The sequence below is a fragment of the Camelus ferus genome, chromosome 12, assembly GCF_009834535.1.
Source record: "Camelus ferus isolate YT-003-E chromosome 12, BCGSAC_Cfer_1.0, whole genome shotgun sequence".
Taxonomy (NCBI): Eukaryota; Metazoa; Chordata; class Mammalia; order Artiodactyla; family Camelidae; genus Camelus; species Camelus ferus.
The window spans coordinates 34,195,247-34,207,529 of record NC_045707.1 but is presented as its reverse complement, the minus strand read 5'-3'; the positions used below and the strand labels follow the sequence as shown (position 1 = coordinate 34,207,529).

The following is a 12,283-nucleotide window of genomic DNA, read 5'->3' as shown; positions in this document are numbered from 1 at the left end:
TAAACACATGGAGCATCGTATACCGTATCAACTGTTTTCATCTCCTTCAAAGTTCTCTTTCTTCACACATTCTCCCCCCGCCACGATTCAGGAGTAATCAGCAACAATCACGGTGATTAAGGGGAAGCTACAGGGATGGAAAATGAGCATCATCTTCTAAACAGTCTCACATGTATAATGTAAGGCTTCAGCACATCCTCATGGCTACTGTGATGACAGGGGTCTGGGAGGGATGATTAATATGCAGACCAAAGCAGCCCTCGCTCAGTAGATCTTACAGGAAATAGAAGAGACTCTGGGAATAGCATGATTCATCACTGAACGTGGGCAGAAAGGGGACAGGTGAAAGTATTTGCTCTCTAGACCTTCAGCAGAAAGCTCCAGTCATTATGTTCATGAAAGCACTCTGATGTACTTCCTGCCCTTCTCCGGTGGAGGGGGTGGGAACTTCTGTGAAAGCAGGGATTTTTACAGGGACAGTATTAGCAACACCCCAAACTTGTTTGAAATGCAAATTTCCAAACCACCTGAAACCAAAACTCTGGAGATGAGACCCAGCAACATGGGTTTTGCCAAGCCCTCCAGTTGATTCTGATACGTGCTCAAGTTTGAGAATAACTGTATTAAAGTGTGTAATGAATAATACACTCTTCATGTCACTTTTATAAGTCATGGTAATGCATTTATGCAAACTCTTGTTTAGAATTGATGTCCATCCTTTAGGGCATATATTCGAAGATATTTGTAATGGGAAAATGTCATTATTTAAAACACAACATGTCCTAAGAATTGTCGATTATTTTTAAGGAAAGGTGGTAATGTCAGGCTCTCTACTGGGCTTTCATTACTCAGAACTGGTCTAATGCTCTCGATAATAAAGGAAGATTATGTAGAATTTTCTTGGACATGGTGGGAAGTAGACAGGAGGAGAGGAGCAGGCAGATAGTGTGGGATCTAGGTAGGATGGCCCCATGAGACTTCTCAGAGGGAAGGCAGTAGAAATGTCTTTTAGGGGACGGTTCGATTGTTGACTGGGCATTGCTGGGCTGTCACCCCTCCCATGACCCACCAACTTCCTCTAAAGGTTCTTCTCAGTGCAAGGGCTGAGAATCATTGCACTGCAGGGAGAAGGGTAGGGTCTTGGGGAGTCTCACGTTTAGGTCTGTGCTAAGGTTGAGGAAAAGAATAGCTGCAGGGTAGCAAGCAATGAATGAGAATTCTGCAGAAGCAGAACTCAGAGCCAGAGCACAGCAGCCTGCAAAGCTTGCTGAAATATGGAGTATATTGGATTATTTCATAGAATAGTCAGAAATAATCTGAAGGATTGTTGGTGGATTAATTCATCCATTCATCTGATGGATTAGTTGGGTGGGTGTGTGAGCCACACGTTTTTGGATTTCAAATGGTGTGGTGGCCAAAGAGGACACTTGGGCTCTAGTTTCATTGTAATAGCTGGAGGAAATGTTTTTGTAGTGAATCTTGTTGTCCTGTGAAAGAGAACAGCAATTCCATATTCAAAACCTCTTTCATATTTTGACTTTTAAACTGTTATGAGGAGAGAGTACAAAATGCCTCACTGGTGGGTTTCTGAGCGACATCCTGGGCCCTGCCGTGCGGGAGAAAGCAGGTGGCCTTTCCCTTTCTGACTCCATGTGCTACCCTCCTGTCATTTGGCCCCCTCCCCCATCAGCTCCTCTGGCCACACATGGGACTTTCTCATCCATGTCAGAGTTCTCTCGCTGCACCCTGGCTCTTAGAGTTGGACCCTTCCTTTTTCTTCATTGCTTCCGATAGACAGACTGATCTCTGTTCAGCCAAGTGGCCCGTCAAAAATGTTAAGTGTTGTGGCTAAAATGAATCAGTACGCCACTTGATCAATTTGAATTTCCAGCCTGAATGTCACATTTACTTAAAAGGACATAGCCTATTACATGGAAAAGACAGACTTTTTAAAGTAGCCCTAGGGTCAAGCTATCCATTGTGCTCCAAGTGTGTAAAGGAGGAAACCAAGTCGTCCACAGTTCACACAGTCACAGCACATGAGAGCAGGGAGGACCTTCGAGGTCAGAGAGGCTAACCTCTTTATCTAACAGATCATGGGTAAGTGAGCTGCCTCACTGAAGAGTGAGTGCCCTTTCACAGCAAATAGCCTCTCAAGGTCCTTTCTGTCTGCAACGTAGAGAAAGGCATCAAATGGCCCCGCCACCAGCTCTCTACTTGGAAGACTACAGTAACGTAACAGTCACCCTGCCAAGCCTATAAATTGGAATGATTGATCAGCTCACGGTATCAGGGAAATATTGGAGATGGTAGATTTTAACCATATCAGCTTTTTTTTTTTCTTTCAGATTATCTTTTAAAAATACTTAGCCAGTGAGGATATTACCTAGAACTCCACTGTCCGCTTCAAACTGATACAAATGGAACTTAAAGACTAAGAATACACATATGTTGAACTAAATGCTCCTATTGATTAAGTAGATTTTTAGTTACATTGCCTTTTTAGGGACCACTGAAGAGCCTTTTTAATTCAAAAAACAAAACACCCAAACCAAAAAGCCTTCTAAGTGTTCTGTGTTCCAGAGATTAAGAAGATTAAGATGATCGTGATATCTATCAAATGAAACTTCACCAGTGGAATAATCTGTAAATGCATTTACTGTAATGCTGCTTCCCTTTTAAAAATTTACTTAGGGACATGCTTAATTCCTTTCTTTCCTACTGCATTTATTATGAACTGAAGCAATTTCACAGAAAAGAGGACTCTAGGTAACATCAAAGTCTAAATATTTGTATGGGGAGGATATAGCTCAGTGGTAGAGTTTGTGCTTAGCATGCATGAGGTCCTGGGTTCAGTCCCCAGTACCTCTTCTAAAAATAAATAAATAAACCTAATTACTGACCCCCCCTCCACCAAAATAAATAAATAATTTTTAAAAGTCTAAACGCTTGTAATGTTATCTTTTTAATAAAGATATCTTTAATGTTTATAATATTTAAATAGAGGAAATCAATTTATGAATATCGGTTATATTAAATATATTGTGGTTCTTTATGTCACTCAAAGATCTTCTCATCAGAAAGTTCTTTCTTGACAGTGTCCCTCTCTCACCCCCTCCCCACAACCTGATACATGTTCTTAGAATCCCACAGTCCCCCCCCCCCAACCTTGAGGCCTTTGCACATGCTGGGCCCCTTCTGTGAAGCCCTAATTACCTGTTCTCTGTCCTGTTCCGTCTCTAGTATAACCCGTATTTGACCTTCAGATGAGACAGCACCCAGAGAAATCCCAGATTAGTTCATTTTAGATGTGCCAGCAAGGACAGTGGAAAGATTCCATATAAGATTAGAAGAGAAAATTGTCAACAAAAGAATCTTCAGATTTACACATTTCCAATCCACATGCTCATAAGGCACCACCAAAAATGAAGTCTTCCGTGTCCCAGCACACACTGCTGAGTCTGACTGCTCTCCTTGTTGACTCCAGGTATTTGCGTGAAGTGAAGGATGTCAGGCACGATTAGTAACAGATACTTTGAAATATTACATCCCACCCCCGCTACTTAAAATATGCTTCATTGTTCAGTTCAGCTGTCCAGTCAAAGTTGGGGTCCTTTGTGTGCGTGGGAGAGGAGGCAGGGGGAGGAATTAGGAAAAGAAAGGTGGTCGAGCTGTGCCTGGTGGTTACCTATATATACTAACGTAAATTTGTGAATGAAGAAAACTTCACATTATTCAGCACTAGCAAAGACAGTGGGCAGCCAGGAAATAACAGGAAAACTGAAAGAGAAGAAGAAGAAGGCTGGGAAAAGAAAGAAATTGCTTGCTTTGGTATTCTGAGGCCCTGTTGGCAGCCATTACTGGCTTGGAGACCTTGGGTACACCCCTGCCTCTTCTGGGCTCAGTTTCCTCGTTAGAAAATAATGATCGCAGAGCATCTATGTCTGGCCATTGTGAGGATTAAGTGGATTAATGCTCACAAATCACTTAGAATTATGTTCAACATTCAGTAAATGCTCAAGTGAAAGTTACTTGATAATAATAATAGTATGATTAGCCCTTTTGAGGTTAGGAACTCTGTCTTTTCAATTCTTCGATGGGTAGTGCTTGCCGCAGAGCTAGCATGGACGTGGCTTGTAGTCACTGTTCAGTAAGTGCTTCTTGTGTAGGTGATGGGATGATTTCTGTCTTTGACTGTGAAAGGTGAAGAGATTCGATAACTCTGTTGAGCCTCACAGATAGAGATTATAAATAATCCTTCACTGAAGAGTGCCAGATATTTCAGGAAGATCAATAACTCAGGAAGATCACGGTGATGTTCCTGGTTGACTTTTAATTGTACGTTGTTTTATTTAACAGTCCATTTATCATTCTGTTTTAAACATCTCAGGGATGTTACGAAATGAAAATCAAAAAGCAGGAGGAAACGAGAAGGTAGAAATGAGCAAGGACTTTTAGACATGGTACCTTGGTGATGCCCAGTGCAGCACCTAACAGTAAAACCATGTGGGTGGAAGGGATGTTTGGCTTTGAAATACAGAAAGCTTTAGAGGACCAGCTCTTTTCGGGAAGGGAAGTGGTTAGATTTATGCAGTGTAGCTCAGGACCAAAGGATAAAAATAACTGGGGAGAAGATTTAGATTCATTGTAAAGAAGACATTTCAGAAATGGCAACAGTGACCTTATAAAAGGAATGAGCCATTTGAACTTTTAAATAGAGACCAAATAACCACATGTCAAGAATGTTATTGGTAGGATTCCTGTGTGCCCTGGGAGACTGAAACTGATTAACCTCCATGGGGCTGTTCTAACACTAAGATTTTTAAAGGTGGACAAAGGAATCAGTTGATTTGGGTTCTGGTCCATTTAGGAAGTGTGACCTTGGGCAAGTCACTCACCCTCTCTGGTCCTCCTCACCCACATAATTGGTTTAAAAATATCTATCTATCCTAAATGAAATTTTAAAAAATTACATGATTTGATATATAGTCATGTTGTAATATGTTATGGCGTACTTTTCTGCTTGTCTGTCATTTCCTGCACATTTGTTAGGGGTTCTATTTACTGAAGACTGTACTCAGCATTGTGATTTCTTTTAATCAAATGCATTTTTATTTTTCCTAGGAAATTTTTGTGGAAACTGTACTTACTCAAAAAAAGGGGGGGGGGGAATTTACTATCAAAAAAATGGAAAGCTTTACTAAATAAAAAATAAATTTACATCTTATTTCTTTTTTTAACTTTTGCTTTTTGGGGGGGAGAAATACTTTGGTTTATTTATCATTATTATTTTATTTTTATTTTTATTTAATGGAGGTACTGGGGATCAAACCCAGGACCTCATGCATGCAAAGCATGCACTCTACCACTGAACTATACTCTCCCACCCATGTCTTCTTTCTTTTTACAGAGGATTTAAAGTAGGTAATTTTTCTGATAAAAACACACCCTCTTAGGGTTATTTTAAGACATTGTTCTTCTACTGAATTTGAGATTGTTAGACTTTAGTGCGTGAAGCTTATGAACCTTTATTCATGCTGATAAGGAGATTCTCATCACAACTTTCTATAATTTGCTTTTGAACTTTGTAGAAACTGAATCAATAGTCTGGGTTGGTCCTAATGGTTTTCCTGCTCTTTAAGGACTATTCAATTAGCTTGGGTTAATTTTACTAGGAAGTCTTCAAGCAGTTAATTTTTATAGAAATTAATGACGTTTTTATTCTGGAACCATGTTCTTTCACTTTAATACACAGGGTGTGGTTGACAGCTGTCACTGATGAATCCATACCTTTAGGAGAGGGATACCTACTATGCTGATAGATATAGTTTTGTCATTCTTTTTGGGGTAGGTGGCCACAGCCAGGTTGGAAGGGGCACTGGGGTTTGTAGGGAAGGAAAAGGATTAGAGAATGAACACTTACTGAGGACCTCCTGTTTGCCAAATTGTTCATTTAATTTTCACAACGCTGGGGGCATATAGTAGATTAGCTCCATGATCTTGGTGATGAAATTGAAGGTCTGAGAAGTGGTTAACATTTTCAAGATTCTTAACTTAATAAGCCGTAGAGGTGAGAGTTGGATCCAGATTTTTCTGATTCTACTGTCCATTGCCTCTCTTTCTGTCATGGGCATGTTCAGAGATGGTCAGTTCTTGCCCAAATACACATGCATACACTCCAACGCCCCCAAACACACAGGCACAGATGTGCACACCAGTTGTTATTAGAAGTCATCTTCACCTTGATGTGGTGCCTTTGAAGGATGACAAGAAGAACCAAAAGGGTCTGACAGGCTGGTTTGTTTCTACTAAGGAGATTTTTCCTTTCATATTATACCTTTTAGGAACTAATTATACCAAAAAAACTGTAGTTTGTGTTTTGAAAGAAATCAGGACAAATGAAAGAAAGACTCTCTTTTGTAATTATCTGGCATCTTAAGATCGGGAAAACAGGTAGCAGTTAGGTGCATATTTTGTTTTATATAAAGACTTCTGAAAATAATATTGCAGAATGTAAGTTGGCATTTTTAAAGTTTTTGAATGGAGTATAATTATAGTTTAAATGAGAGACAGTGGAGTACATTTATAAACTATCAGTTATTTTCCTTTTTGTCTGTAAAAGTCTTATGGAAAATACATTTTTTCCCTAATCGAAAGTTTTGAAGTTTTTAAGTAAAAGAAGGCATAACCCTTTTGTAGCTAGAATTAGAATTGTGCTGAATGGGCTATTTCTACAGCTCATGCCCCAGTGGAAACAGCACACGGGACTTAAACTGTGTACATCTTGCTCTCGGCTCTGACCTCAGGGCCTAGTTTACACTCAGTTACTGTGTTTGCCAGGATATTTATTGGAATTTATCTATTTTTATATACCTGTCCCTCCTACTAGTCTGAGAACACTTTGTGGCCAGGAATTTATTTATTTTTAGATCCCTAGAGCCTATGATATATTAAATCCTTAATGAATATTTGCTGATTGACCATATTTTAATAGGATGATTATTCATCCACCTCATACCTCTAAAAGAAGTTGGTCTTGATTAAAGAAAATGCTGTCAGCTTTGAAACTAGCATGGATTAGGTGAATTTCAAAGTCCCTACCTCTCCTGTGATTTAATCTGCTAACCTGCCTGTGACACATGGGCTATGCTTATTTTACTTTTTTATTTTTTTCAGTTGGGATATCATTGACATACAACACTGTGTAAGTATAAGGTGTATAGAATATTGATTTGATACACTTGGATATTGCAATATGATTACCACAGTGGCATCAGCTAACACCTCTATCAAATAACCATTTTTACTTTCCTCCCTGCTGTTGGAAGTCTGCTTTCCCCTGATGACACTGCTTCTTTAGCAAACTTCTCTAATGGAGGCCACATTTTGTCTCATTTTTCCAGATTCTTAGGGGCTGATAACAGACCTGCAAAGTTTTTCATATACCCCTTGGACAGTTGACAAATGCTCCCAATAGAAATATACTACTCACCCTCATATGTCATTATTTTACTTTTAAATTGAAGTATAGTAAGTTTACTGTGTTGCATCAATTTCTGGTGTACAGCATACTGTTTCAGTCATACATATATATACATATATTCCTTTTTATATTCTTTTTCATTATAGGTTACTACAAGCTGTTGGATAGAGTTCCCTGTGCTATACAGAAGAAACTTATTATTTATCTATTTTATGTATAGCAGTCAGTATCTGTAAATCTCAAACTCCCAATTTAACCCTTCCCATCCCCTTTTCCCACTTTGGTAGCCATAAGTTTGTTTTCTATGTCTGTGAGTGTGTTTCTCTTTTGTAAATAAATTCATCTGTGTCATTTTTTAAGATTCCACATATAAGTGATATGGTATTTTTCTTTCTCTTTCTGGCTTACTTCACTTAGATTGATGATCTGCAGGTCCATCCACATTGCTGTAAATGACATTATTTTATTCCTTTTTATGGCTGAGTAATATTTCATTATATATATATAATCTCATAACTTTTTATCCAGTCATCTGTTGAGGGACATTTAGGTTGCTTCCATGTCTTGGCTGTTGTAAATAGTGCTGCTGTGAATGTTGGGGTGCATGTATCTTTTCAAACTAGAGCTTCCTCTGGATCCTCGTGTCTTAAATGTTCCTTTAGCCATATTAAAAAGGCAAAAAATAGATGAAATTAATTTTATTTCATCTAATATATCCAAAAATTATCATTTAAACATGTAACTAGTGTAAAAATTTTAAATGATATATGTTACATCATTTTATTTGTACTAAAGCTTTGAAATCTGGCGTTCATTTCACACTTTCCTAAACACATTTCAATTCAGAGTAGCAGCATTCCAAGTGCTTAATAGCCTCTTGTGTCCAGCAGCCACTGTACTGGACATCTGGTTTAAACTATTGTTCCCCTGCAGTTTCTCAGTATTTCAGAGCCCTTCTCTTATACCACCTGTTTTTCATAATCTGCGCTGTGACCATAAGCACTTTTTGGAATTAGAGTAGCATCAGCTACTGTACAGTTTCCCCCATTCCTTTCCCTGTCACCATCTTTGAAGATTCTGTGGTCTCACCATCTCCCAATGCCCTATCTCCACTCATCACCATCATCTCTGTTCCTTGATCCTTATTATCATCCCCAAATCTCTTAACCTTCGCAGTTCCTTTCTCTGACTGCACTTCCTAGCATTTTGTTGTTGCCTATCATCACGCTTTCCCTCCTAGTCTTGTTGAATTGTGGGGGAATCATTTTTACAGTTATTTCAGGTATGAGCCTGTGGATTACCTAACTAAGCTGCCGTGGCTACCAGATCTCAGAAAAGCTAATCATTGGCCCATCTGAAATATTTATTAAGCACATACTGTGTATTTGTCGTTCACTGTACTAGATGCTGAAGATAAAGCAATAGACACACAGCAGAGATCCTTGCCTTTATCAAGCTTACGTTCTACTGAGAAAATAGACGAGAAGCCATTGTCGTATATAGTATGTTCCTTAATGATAAATGCCATGGAGTAAAATAAAGCAGAGAAGGGGGTGGCCAAGTGTTGGGAGTGGGGGTTGAAACTGTAGATGACATGGCCACCAGGGATCAACAGAGAAATGACATGTGCAGAAAAGCTTTGGAGAAATTTAGGCAGTAAGTCACGCGGCTATCTGGGGGAGGAGTGTTCCAGGAAGAGGGAATAGCAAATACAGAGGCCTCAAACCTGTCTGCGAGCTGTTGCTAATAAGAGGAGCCTGTAGAGGACAATCACCCAGAGGGAAAAGCAATCACTGGCTTCTCCAAAAGGAGGTCTAATGAGAACAGTATGGACGGAAATAGCAGAAGCCACTACTGACTCCAACTCCTTCACTTACTAAGGAGAAAACTGACACTCAGAACAGTTACGTGGCTTGTCCAGGATCACCAGCTTGTTAAAGGGCAGGTTAGATCCTGGACGCAGGACCTCTGACTCCAGGCCTGACATTTTTTAATGCTGAATAAATATGGTAATTGTGTAGTTACCATGCTGAAACAGTGTAATACTGCAACTGCCTCCTGCAGAGGGCAGCTGCAAGTTTGAGGGGCGGGGGTCTTGATGCCACTTGCAGTGCTGACCAACTGCCTACAAATTCAGAAGTTCCTACAACCCCCTTGGGTTGATAATTCACTTGAATGACCTACAGGACTAAGGAAAGCACTAAGTTTACATGTTTAGTTTTATTATAAAGGCTGCTTATCAGAACCAGCCACCTGAAGAGACATGTAGGGTAAGACCTGGAAGGGTCTTGAACACAGAGCTTTCAAGTGTTCCCTCCTTAGATCAGGACACGTTGCCCTCCAGACTCATCAATTTGTTTATCTACCAGGAAGCTCCCCAAAGCCTTGGTGTCCAGAGGTTTTACTGGGGCTTCATTGCATAGGTGTGATTGATCGAATCATTGGCCATATGCTTGAACTTAATCCTTAGCCCCTCTTCCCTCCCAGAGATCGGGCTGTTTGATGGGGCTCAAAGTCCACACTTCCAGTCACAGAATTGTTCTCTCTAGCACTGCGGGGGGGCCCCCATCCGGAACCTCTCTAGGGGGCCCACCTTGAGTTGCTTTATTACCATAAATTCAGGTGTGGTCTTAGGACCTATCCATGAATAACAAAGACACTCCTGTCACTTGGGCAGTTCCAAGTTTGGAAGCTCCCTCCCAGGAACCCAGGATAAAAACATTCTTTATTCTACATTCTCTTTTATACCACAGACAGAAATTCAAAACCTACTTGACTTAAGAATTTTACTACAAAGATAGCTGGCTCAGAAATAAGAAAGTAGCAACTAATGGGGCCAAAAAAAAAAAAAAAAATCCTCACAGTGAAGGGAACCTCAACAGCCAAAGCTCAAGTTCATCTTTTTGTTGGAGGGGCAGCTGTTAAGGGTAGAAAAGAACCCTAAAGGAAGCATGGTTAACTCCTGATTTTCGTCTGGGCCCCTTCTGGAGGACATGGCATTGCAGATGGCTTTAAATTACTCAGGATAAAGTTGATGTCACCCACTCTTTGACTTGAGGGCTTTGGCAATTCCCCTTTCATTACCTCATAGGTGATGGAAGATCTTTGCTAATGAAGTTCTTTCTGGTGTCTCCTGGGCAGAGGGTAAATCTCACAACAGATATTTGTTCAGTTGCTTACTGTGTTTCCTCCATGAACTTCCACCATCCCTATAGGATTTTTCAAGTTTAAACAAGCATTTCCTTGGGTTTACTATCCAGTTAAAACAAAAAGCTAAATAAATAGACAGCTTGTGTTGAAAAAGGAGAAAAACATTGGACCAAGTTAAGAAATATTCTTTGGTTTCAGGGACTTGGTAATTTCACAAGTTTTTGTCACTTGCTGTTTTTACTGTTAAAAATGTATTGAAGCATGTTTTTAAAATTAAAAAGTGTTTATTTGGAAAACATGTTTTTTAGTGTCTGGCATACGGAGGGCACTGTTTAAGACACTGGTCCACAAACATGACCAAAACTTCATCTCCTCTTTTTGGTAGGCTTCTGGATGATTATAATCCAGCGGGAGCAGTTCAGTTACTGTGGTTCTTTCATATGTATTGTGTAAGCAGAGAGGAGTAGAATTTAAAGAACCCCCAGGGAGTAGAGATGCAAGGGTCAGAGAAAGTTCCTTGGAGGAGGTAGTGTCTGAACTAAGTATTCAAGGATGAGTAAGCCTTTTGCCTGTGAAAGAGTGTGGCCCAAAGCCTATTGCAGGCAGCGTGCAAAGCAGGAGGAAAGGCCTAGAGGTGCGATGGAGTGCACCCTGTTTGAGAAGCAAAAGCCATTCTGTGGACTATAAAGTGAGTTGTCAGAAGTGAGCTGAAGAGGAAAGAAGTGGTCAGACTGTGTGCCGCATTAAGGAGACTTCGGAGATCTTTTCAAAGATGAGATCAAGGACGAGAAAGTACCATTGAAAACAAGGTGCCCTCATCAGAATGCAAGCTGCAAGAGAACATTTTTAGTACACTTTGGGAGCATGAGTAATGCTGCTGGGGGAGGTTGGTGGGGTTAAAGCTGAAAAAGAATTCCTCTATTAAAGGTAACTTATGCAAGGGAGAACAAAAAAAAAAAAAGCCCATGGAATGTCATGCAAATACACTAAAATTTAGGTCTGAACTATGGTTTAATACTGGGCAGAATAAAAGTTACTTAGTGACTTGTTCAGATACTTGACACTATTCAAATGTTCCCTGATTTCAGAAGGAAAGCATATTTCACTTTGATGGAAACGTTGCCTGTACTGTGTATGTAGGTGGTACATTTATATATCCATCCCCTGAAATGTAAGCGCCGTGTAATTTCCATGAAGGTAGAGATGTCATTTTCTTCATGACATCTCCTTCCATAATGTCCTCAGAGCCTATAATAGCAGCCGGCTCATAGACCAATTAATTTTTCAATTAATTTTTGTTGAAAGAACTGAATATGCAGAAATTAAGATGTATATCCTGGTTAAACTGTGTAGAGGAAGAAGTTAAGTAATAGATATGTGTTTTTGTAGGATCAGTGGATTTCAAACTCAAAATGCTAAAGCTGATTTTATCTTCAGACTAGAGTTATGTGTGGGGAAAGTGCAGGCAGCCATTTCCATACAATATAAGACAGAATTTATTTTTAGTTTAATTACACACAAGTGATCTCATCTTATGTTATAGATTTCTCTGGATAATTAACATGTTGATGATCTCGAACTCCTGTGCAGCTCCTCAGGGAAGAGGGACAGTCTTAGTCACGCCTTTGTATTGGCATAAGACTTGGAAAA

At 39.8% G+C, this 12,283-nt stretch overlaps 1 protein-coding gene and 1 non-coding gene across 2 annotated transcripts in view; one reads left to right on the top strand and one right to left on the bottom strand.

The window, feature by feature from the left end:
• The window catches only part of GRIP1 (glutamate receptor interacting protein 1), a 614,867-nt gene that overhangs the window by 110,398 nt on the left and 492,186 nt on the right, over window positions 1-12,283 (top strand).
• TRNAA-UGC lies at window positions 5,312-5,384 on the bottom strand. Its single transcript has one exon. It is a non-coding gene; the product is annotated as a tRNA-Ala (tRNA).